Source organism: Odontomachus brunneus, unplaced genomic scaffold, assembly GCF_010583005.1.
Source record: "Odontomachus brunneus isolate Ranch 3 - 2012 unplaced genomic scaffold, Obru_v1 Obru_scaffold_174, whole genome shotgun sequence".
In the NCBI taxonomy this organism is placed as follows: Eukaryota; Metazoa; Arthropoda; class Insecta; order Hymenoptera; family Formicidae; genus Odontomachus; species Odontomachus brunneus.
This window is the reverse complement of record NW_022639624.1, coordinates 632161-641512: the sequence shown is the minus strand read 5'-3', so window position 1 is coordinate 641512 and position 9352 is coordinate 632161. Positions and strand designations below refer to the sequence as shown.

Genomic DNA, 9352 nt, shown 5'->3' with positions numbered 1-9352 from the left:
AGCCCACGAGACCCCAGAGGGCCGTACTTCAAATATCTAAGGACGGAAATACTTCATCACTACCAGGACGGGATCGCTCCAACCCAAGGATCCCCCAACATAACAGAGTTAAAAGCACAGGCCAGACTGCGGACCCTGTCACAACATCGCGTCATCCACTGGTTACAAGGGTCCACCCCTGCTAAGCCTGGTGTAACTACCCCAGCGCAGCCATCTCAAGGTTAGGGCTAATTGGTAAGTCCTCAAGTTCTATACTCTCCGCGTCCTTAGCTCTCCTTTTCATTGGACACTCGTGCCGTTACCCCTTTTGATCGCGCGTATTCCCGGGGAGAACCGCGGAGGTTCGCTTGACCCGAAAATAGCGATCTGCCCCGCGCGACCGTCCGAGCCCCGCATCCACCCTTTGCGGCCGCGACCCGCCGGGACGTGACATATGGCCGGACGGGGGGGCCCAAGTCCGGCCACAGAAGATGGTGAATGAGTCGGTGGGCTCAGCGACCCAGGAAGGGGGCGGGAGCAATCACCCCGCCCTGCGGCCGAGGGCGTCCTGGAAGTTATGCGCAAGCGGTTCCCGGGACGCCCTCACTATGGCCGCTTGGGGCCCGGCAGAGGTTTTAGTGGGTAGGCCTCCTCCGGCAGTTAGTACCGGGGGGGGGAGAGTCCCACACTACCCCTGGGAAAATCCCGATTTCCTGGGGGTGTGCGTAATGTATTTCCTCTGCCTCAAAAAAAAAAAAAAAGTTAGAGAACAAATGAATGTCTATATAATCAATGCGTTGCGCAGGACTAGAGGAAGAAACAATAGGAACGGTTCTATCAAAGACAGTATTAACTGCTTCCCATGGACCATCAATATTAATGGATTTCTGCAAAAAATTAATAAATCACCTTTTCTTGAACGCTGATATTATCTTCCAAGCAAAGGAAATGTCTGAAAGATGATATAAAGTCTCACAAAAATTTTTAAATCTAGTTTTCTTGATTTTTTTTTAATTCTTTTTTAATGGAATTAGAGATATTGTCAAAATGCAAAAGATTATCTTCGCTAGGATTTGTGTGCTTTAACATTTTTAAAAGCCTCTCTTTCTTTAATTAACAGTTTGGAGCAGTCTTCATTCCACCAGTAAGTTGGAAATTTATATTTATATTTAGAAGATCTTATGAAAGCTCCGGAGGAAATAATAGATTTCTTAATAAAATTAAAGAAGTCTGAGTAAATATTTATTGGGGTGTAATGTCTAGGTATAGCTTCCGGAATGGAGCCGTGTCTTGAATCAGCGATATGCCGACGTTTTGCAAACGTTGCAGTTTGCATCATCACGGAGAACTCTGATACTGAGCTCCCTTGGGTAAAGCTAGTCCTTATATGCCCCCCTCCCCTCCCCCTTTGTGTAGATGGTGTTTAGGGAGTAGGGGACGAGGCTTGAATGCAGCCAATCAGCGTATTTTAATTGATCAGCTGGTCAATTAAAAAACCGGGAGGGCAGTATGCCAAATAGAGTTTACTTGCATACTTTTGTCTCGGTTGAGGTTGTTGGGATGTTTTAAAATTTCTAGACCTTCACGATGTTTTCTGGCAAAATAACTCTGTGAGGGAGCCAATCTGGTAGCTTTGTCATATTGTACGGAGTGTCCAGTCTCCATCCAGTGTTCAGCTAGGGCTGATTGAGTAAAGTGACCATACTTGGTACATCGCTGGTGTTCCTTGATTCGCGTACTGATCTTCCTCCCGGTTTCTCCTATATAAACTTTACCACAAGAGCAACCATTTACCATTCTAGGCATGATTTCTGATCCTTCGGATTTAGGAGTAAATCTCCCGGAGAGCTTCCGGGATTTGAAGATTACTTTGATTTTGTGTTTACCCAAAATCCTGCTGATAGGTTCTGTTATGCCCTAGAGATATGGAAGGACAGCCGTCTTTCTCTTTTCTCTCTTCATCTAGTGTGTCAGTGTTTTTAGGACTGACAATTCTGTTCTTTTCGTATTTTTATTATTTGCGAGATGTTTTTGCTGTTGTATCCATTTTTGGTTAAGGCTGTACTGAGGTGTTCTAGTTCTCCATTCAGAGAAGATAGTTCCGAAATTGAGTGAGCGCTCTGTAAACCAATGAACTTATGACAGAATTCTTTTGCGAGGGATGATGATGAGAGGTTGCATGTAGATATCGGTCCGTGTGTGTTGGTTTTCGGTAGACCTGGTGACCTAAGGTGCCATCTTGGTTCTTTTGGACTAGCACATCCAGGAAGGGTATTTGATTATTTTGTTCCACTTCCATTGTGAACTGAATACTGGGATGTTGTGAATTGAGAAACCCGAGAAACTGAGAAAGAGTTTCCCTGCCATGATTCCAAATTACGAAAGTATCGTCCACATACCGAAACCATGTGGATGGTTTCAGTGGTGCGTTCCTCAAAACTTTATTCTCAAAGTGTTCCATAAAGATGTTTGCAATGATAGGAGATATAGGAGATCCCATCGCCGCTCCAGAGGTTTGTTCGAAAAACTCTCCTTGGAACTGAAAATAGGTTGAAGTTAAGCAGTGTTCTATTAGTGGGAAGAAATTGGCAGGAATTTCCTCGGAATTTTTGATGATGTTCAAAATATCCTGGACTGGAACATTGGTAAACAGTGAGACTCATCAAAACTCACCAGGATATCATTAGTATTCATCTTAATTTTTGTGATCTTATTCACGAAATCTGTTGAATTCTTGATATGGGAATCATTGAGACCAATAAGTTTTTGGAGGGGTTTGGTGAGATAGCGGGCTAACTGGTAGGTAGGTCCCCCAATATTGCTGACAATGGGGCGTAAGGGCACTGATTCCTTGTGGATTTTTGGAAGACCGTAGAGTCTAGGTGCTGAAGAATCTTGAGGGGTTAAATACTTGATAGTTTGAAGAGGGAGACCTGCATTTTTCAGAAGAGAAGATGTTTTCTTCTCTATGCTGGATGTTGGGTTGCGTTTGAGTTTCCTGTAGACTTTTTGGTCTGAGAGTAAACTGTTGATTTTACTGCAATAGTCTTCCCTGTTCATAACTACAGTAGCGTTCCCTTTGTCTGCTGGTAAAATTAGGATCTTGTTGTTTTGTTTCAGACCGTGGAGAGCTCGGCGTTCTTCTTTGTTTATATTTTGTTTGGGAAGTTTGGCTTTGCGTAGGATGTTGGTTGTTCGATTTCTGATGTCATTGCTTGCCTCTAAAGGAAGGTGGAAAATAGCCGTTTCAATTTGGCTGATGATTTGTTCCGTAGAAATACTAGAGGGAGTGACAGCAAAATTGTGTCCCTTAGCTAGAACAGCGACTTTGGATGGTGATAGGTCTTGATCGCTAAGATTCTTAACTGTATGTGTGAGAACTGGGATTTGAGTCTGTGGATTGATCTTATCATACTTGCTTTTCTGGTTTTGTGTTCTTGCCTCAGCTGAGTGAACAGCTTGTTCGTGAGTAACTCGATCCAGTGTCAGCCACAGCTCAGGCTCCAACGATTTTGCAAGAGAGAGATGTAATTTTAATAGTTTTTGGGATATCTCAGCCAAGTTCTTCTTGGTGGCTGAGATTCTGTCTTTTATTGGGGTATGTTTAGGTGAATCTAAAAGCTTATAATTATCAACTGCCGTTTAAAAATAAACCAATCAACCTTACCAAGAGCAATTGAAGGCCTACAGGGTGTTGGAATTAAAGAAGAATTATTTAATTTGATAACAATAGGGACATGGTCTCTCCCGAGACCGGAATCCAAAATCTTCCATGATGATTCAAAGTCTTTCATGATGACCTCGCAGCAAGAATTGACGAGACAAAGATAAGATATATAGCTAAAGAACGAGAATGGTCAAACGAAAACCAAATAGAAGAGCCGTCATTAATACAAATAAAATTATTTAAAAAAGCTGCTCTTTCTATACGAATCCCTTTTATGTCTCCAATAAAATATAGATTGTTGGTCCAAGCGCAGTGATGACCATTAAAGTCGCCACAAATGATACAATTATCATATTGAGAAGGAAGAATAAAAATTTTATTCCAAAATTCAACCGAAACATCTGGATGATTGTTTGTTGGGGTAAATGGAAATTATAACGATTTCCTTGTTATTAAAAGTACTCAAAGTAATACCACAAAGATCAATATCTAAGTTATAGACATGAGTAAAGAATTCAAGAGAGAACGAGGAATATTTAATGTTTTTAGAAACAAAGATAAAAGAACCACCTTGATGATTGTCTGACAGGAGACAAGATTATATAAAGTTAAAGAGATATTGAGGATATATCTCGTTTCAGCTAGACAAATTATTTGAGGCGAAAATTCCTCAATAAGTGAAACAAGGTCATTAAATTGCGAATGAATAGATCTACAATTCCATTGAATAATTTTAATTGTAATTTTTTTTTCTTTATATATATATATATATATATATATATATTAATAACTAAAATCAGTGTTATATGTATCCAGAGAAATTTTCGTCTCACAATTAAAATAGGGTAAATAATACAAAAAATTTTCGTCCTATAGTTAAAATAAAGATAAATCAATTAATAATAGAGTTTATAATAGAATGAATGAGATTTTTAATTAAGTTGTCTATTTTTAGCTTAATATTAGGCGACAATAAGTCAAAATTGGAAGAATTAAAGAAATTATTAGCTAACATGTTGCGACATGTATTAAATAAAAAAGCATTATTGAATTGTTCAGAATAAGATTTCATTTCTAATGAAATAGAAGAATGAATAGGATTAGAAAGAGTATTATAGTTAGATTTTTTATATATTGTACTTGGATTAATTGGAATATTTAATTTAGAAAGTAATTTATCAGTAATAAGTGTGTTTGAAGATTGAGGTTGAAATTGAAATAAAGTAGAAAGATATTTATTTTCTGATTGAGCCTTAGAAAAGTTAGGAGGAGCAAAATAAATGTATGAGGTACCAGAGTTTGATATAGATGCAAGAATATTTGTAGAAGTCGAAACAGGATTAGAAGCAGTAGAGATCGCAGCATTGAACCTAGGCTTAGAAGGATTATTTCTATTAAAAGTTTTGGACGAAGATCTCACAATATCAGCGAAACTGGAGTTAGTACCCGTAGGTAAAAAGTCTTGTAAAGTAGAAAAAGTATACTTGTATGAGGAATCAGAAGACAAGCCGTTTATCTTAATATGCTGAACCGCGTCTTTAAAGTTGAGTGCCAAAGAAGACATAGCTTTTCTGAGATTTTTGTGAAATATAAAAATAGGGCAATTGACATCAGAAAATCGATGGATTGTATCTGAATATCCCTCCCTTTTACAATTAATGCACATGAGTTCTTGCTGACAATCTCCTTCTGCGTGATCATATTGGGCACAAACAGGCCAAATCTTTCTCGTTTTCAGAATAAGCTTAAAGTTAGCTTATTAACTTGATGAAACATCTATATGAATCAAGCAGAGATCTTGTACAAATCTTAACTAAAATTAGATTTAATCATTACCACATACACGATGAGGAGGTTAATGTTTAGGACAGGGTTTAGGGAGGGGGACATATAAGGACTACCTTTACCCAAAGGAGCTCAGTATCAGAGTTCTCAGCCCTGATGATGCAAACTGCAACGTTTGCGAAACGTCGGCATATCGCTGATTCAAGACACGGCTCCATTCCGGAAGCTATATTTAGACATTGTATCAATGGCCGTGAAAGCCTCAAATCTAGGTTAATGTTTATTTGCAATAAATTTATTCAACAGACTTAACAAAATGTTTAACCTTTAAAACTCGTGATCTCTTCTTGAAATGATGACAAACTGTAATATTTATGCCATAGAAGGAGGAGGACATACTAAGGCGGGACGCCGTGCGTTCGAGATCTGCGTATCTTTTTTGTTCCAGAAAGAGAAAAATATCGAGAGCGCGGTCTTGCTAGGCCGGGACTCGAACCCGGGTCTTTCGCTTGCTGGGCGACTGCTCTAAACCACTGAGCTACCTGACGCTCCACGACACTCTCCTCTTCCTAGGCTGCGTTCAGATCCCCCACTCGGATGTATTCTATTACTAGAAGTGCTATAGTATATGTGACATCTACTATAATGTTTCTAGTAATAGAGTGCACCCGGATAAGGAATCTGAACGCATCTCTAGATAACGCTCAGAGATGCCGTTCGGAAGCGACATCTCTGGCGTGATCCCGAGCGCACGGCGACTACAGAGAGAAACAATGTTACTGCACCAAATTGTACAGCTGTCAGTCTCTCAAAGTCAAAGGTTGCTAGTATATCGCCAATTACGGAAAATAACCAATATTACAATGCCACCATGGAAGCAAGAAATATAGTCTGTTCTTTTTAGCTGCACTGCTGAACTAGTGCAATAAGTTAAAGTGAAACAAGTATATGTTTTCTCACTCTAACGTGTTGCACCAGTTCAGCAGTGCTGAAAAGAACAAATCAATAGAGAGAAAATCACAGAATACACAGAAGCACGCCACAATGCTATCTCGGGGCGGTATTCATAGTCGAATCTTATGTCAAGACCGTCTTAAGTAATGTCTTAAGATGCGAATACGGCTCTGTGATTGGTTCATGACATCTTAAGACAGTACTTAAGATGATCTTAAATATAAGATTGAACTATGAATACCGGCCTCGGAGAACTATCATAGACTGCGCATGCGTATTACGTTGTGATAATAGTTGTATTCGACGTATATCGGACATATTAGGGTGCTATTTCACGTATCGTACGACAAGCTTTTCGGATACGTTTATTGGTTAGCAAATAGTGGTATTTCTAAGTTCTCTGTTCATCAACCAATGAACCAATGAATCCAAAAAGCTTGTCGTACGACACGTGAAATATCAGCCTTAGGCCTGTTGTTTGTAGCTGCACTGCTGGGTACCTATTATGGACTTCTTCGGAATCAATTCCGATCAGAATTCCGTTTCCTCTAGAAAAGACACAATAGAAATTTAGGAAGTAACTGAATGTTTCCGATCGGAATTGATTCCGAAGAAGTCTATAATAGGTACTCAGAACTAGTGCAATATATGAAGTAAGACAAATATACGTTTTCTCACTCTAACTTATTGCACTAGTTCAGCAGTGCAGTTACAAAGAACAGGCCTATAGGTTTGCTCTTAACATTAGGTGCTTTCGAATTGCTTAACATATCTTGACACACACGTACACAAAACCAGTTTATTGGTCACATGTTATCTAAAACATCTTGTAAGATAATATGCAACCAATAAACTGGTTTTGTGTAACACAGTGTACGCAACTGGAAAGCTCCCATTACCTTCAAATGTAATATCTAGTTAATGAAACGATTTTCCTGAAACAACCAAAGCAAATCGTTATCTTCGAATTACAAAACCAAAGGCAGCTATTTTATCACTAGGCCAAAAATTAATTTTTTTCGAATTTATTACAAACAAAAAAAGGACTTCTTTCAGAATTACTTTTATTAACTCCATAAGAAGTTCAAAGTTATACTTCCATAGAATTCTTTTTTACATATCAAAAAGAAATTCTTCTTGAAATCATTTCGAACAAATTACGAGACTCATAAAGAATTTAAAAAGATGAATCTTTTTGAGACCATAACGATCATTTGTACTATTTTGGTGGTTTACATCGTGCACTTGATATGCGTATCAGGTACTATATTCGTATTAAATTCGTACTAAATATTTAATATACACGATGTAAACTGACGGATCAATTTGGTGCGAGCGTATTAAGTAAGAGTATCGTACTAAACTAATACGTATTAAGTAAGAGTATCGTACTAAACTAATACGTATTAAGTAAGAGTATCGTACTAAACTAATACGCGTATCAAATGATACAAATGACGATGTAAACCTAACTAAAACCGTTGTTATCGGTAACCATAAGTTTCTCTCAAATTATATTATAGTAAAATATCTTGTAAAAAATGGTTAAATTAGAGAGAAAAAGAAACACATTTTTAGAATTATGTATTTCTCCTGTTGGTCGAAACTATCACAAGCAAATTGCAATTTCAAATACTACCACTAGGAAGTAAACGACATAAAATAAATTCGTATTATATTTTTCCTTTAGTACGTTCGATGTAAACGCACCCGTATTAAAGTTTTAGTGCGCATTAAGCCTATTCTACAATTGCGTGAACGTGGTTGTAAAAAGTTGTAAGTGATTACGTCAACCAATCAGAGTAAAGTAATCAGTGAATAAAACATTCGGATTGGTTGACTCTTACGATCACGACTACGCTTACGCAATTGTAGAATGGGCTTTAAATTTAATACGCGTACTAATGACTTGGTTTACATCATACACTTGATACGCGTACTAAATAGTAACTTTCTATTAGATAATCTTAATATCGACGATATATATAAACAACGATATATTAAGCTGATATAATACTCATCAAGAAAACGTATTGTATTAATTGAATACGTCGCCGTTGATATGCATTGTCGATATTAAGATTATCTAATAGAAAGTTACTATTTAGTACTCGTATCAAGTGCACGATGTAAACTAATGGCTCCTGCACACAGGACGCGGTAATGCTTGCCGCACGGCGGAAGTCCACGCGACAACCAATCAATATGTTGTTTTTCCATAAGAACTAGAAGGTTATTACGGAAAGCAGCATATTGATTGGCTGTCGCGCGAACTTCCGCCGCGCGGCAAGCATTACCGCGTCCTGTGTGCAGGAGCCATAAGCCAATGTTTTGACGATGTAAACCAGGCCATGGACGAATATACATAGACCAAACATAAGGTTTGTCGAGTTGCTTGTACTATTCACACTTTACACCTAATGCCCGTTGCACACTAGTGCACCTTATACAATACAAATTTTCCAAAATACGTTCTGAAGACGCTTTTAGGACGAAGGGATGTCATCAGAATATTTTTAGGACGTCCTTTGAAGATGTGAGCTGTCTGAAAATAGCTAATATCCAATATGTTTATTCGCATTAATTGAACTTTTTACACTTTCACACTTAGTGCACATTAATTCTTTAGAGGTTCTAAAAATGACGTTATGAGTTCCGTTCGTGTTACAAGTCTAATTGCAATTTTGATACACTTTTTACACTTGATCCCAAGCAAGAGTGAAAAGTGTATCAGAATTGCATTTACACTCGTAACACGAACGGAAAACATGACACCATTTTTAGAACCTCTAAAGAATTAATGTGCACTAAATGTGAAAGTGTAAAAAATTCAATTAATGTGAATAAACTTATTGGATAAACTTATTAGCTATTTTCGAACAATTCACACTTTCAAAGGACGTCCTAAGAATATTCTGATAACGTCCCTCCGTCCTGAAAACATTTTCAGAATGTATTTTTGAAAAG

At 38.0% G+C, this 9352-nt stretch overlaps 1 non-coding gene across 1 annotated transcript; it reads right to left on the bottom strand.

Annotated features, from left to right (window-relative positions):
- Nucleotides 1-5906: 5906 nt before the first annotated feature.
- Trnaa-agc lies at nt 5907-5979 on the bottom strand. Its single transcript has one exon. It is a non-coding gene; the product is annotated as a tRNA-Ala (tRNA).
- Between the last annotated feature and the right edge of the window lie 3373 nt (nt 5980-9352).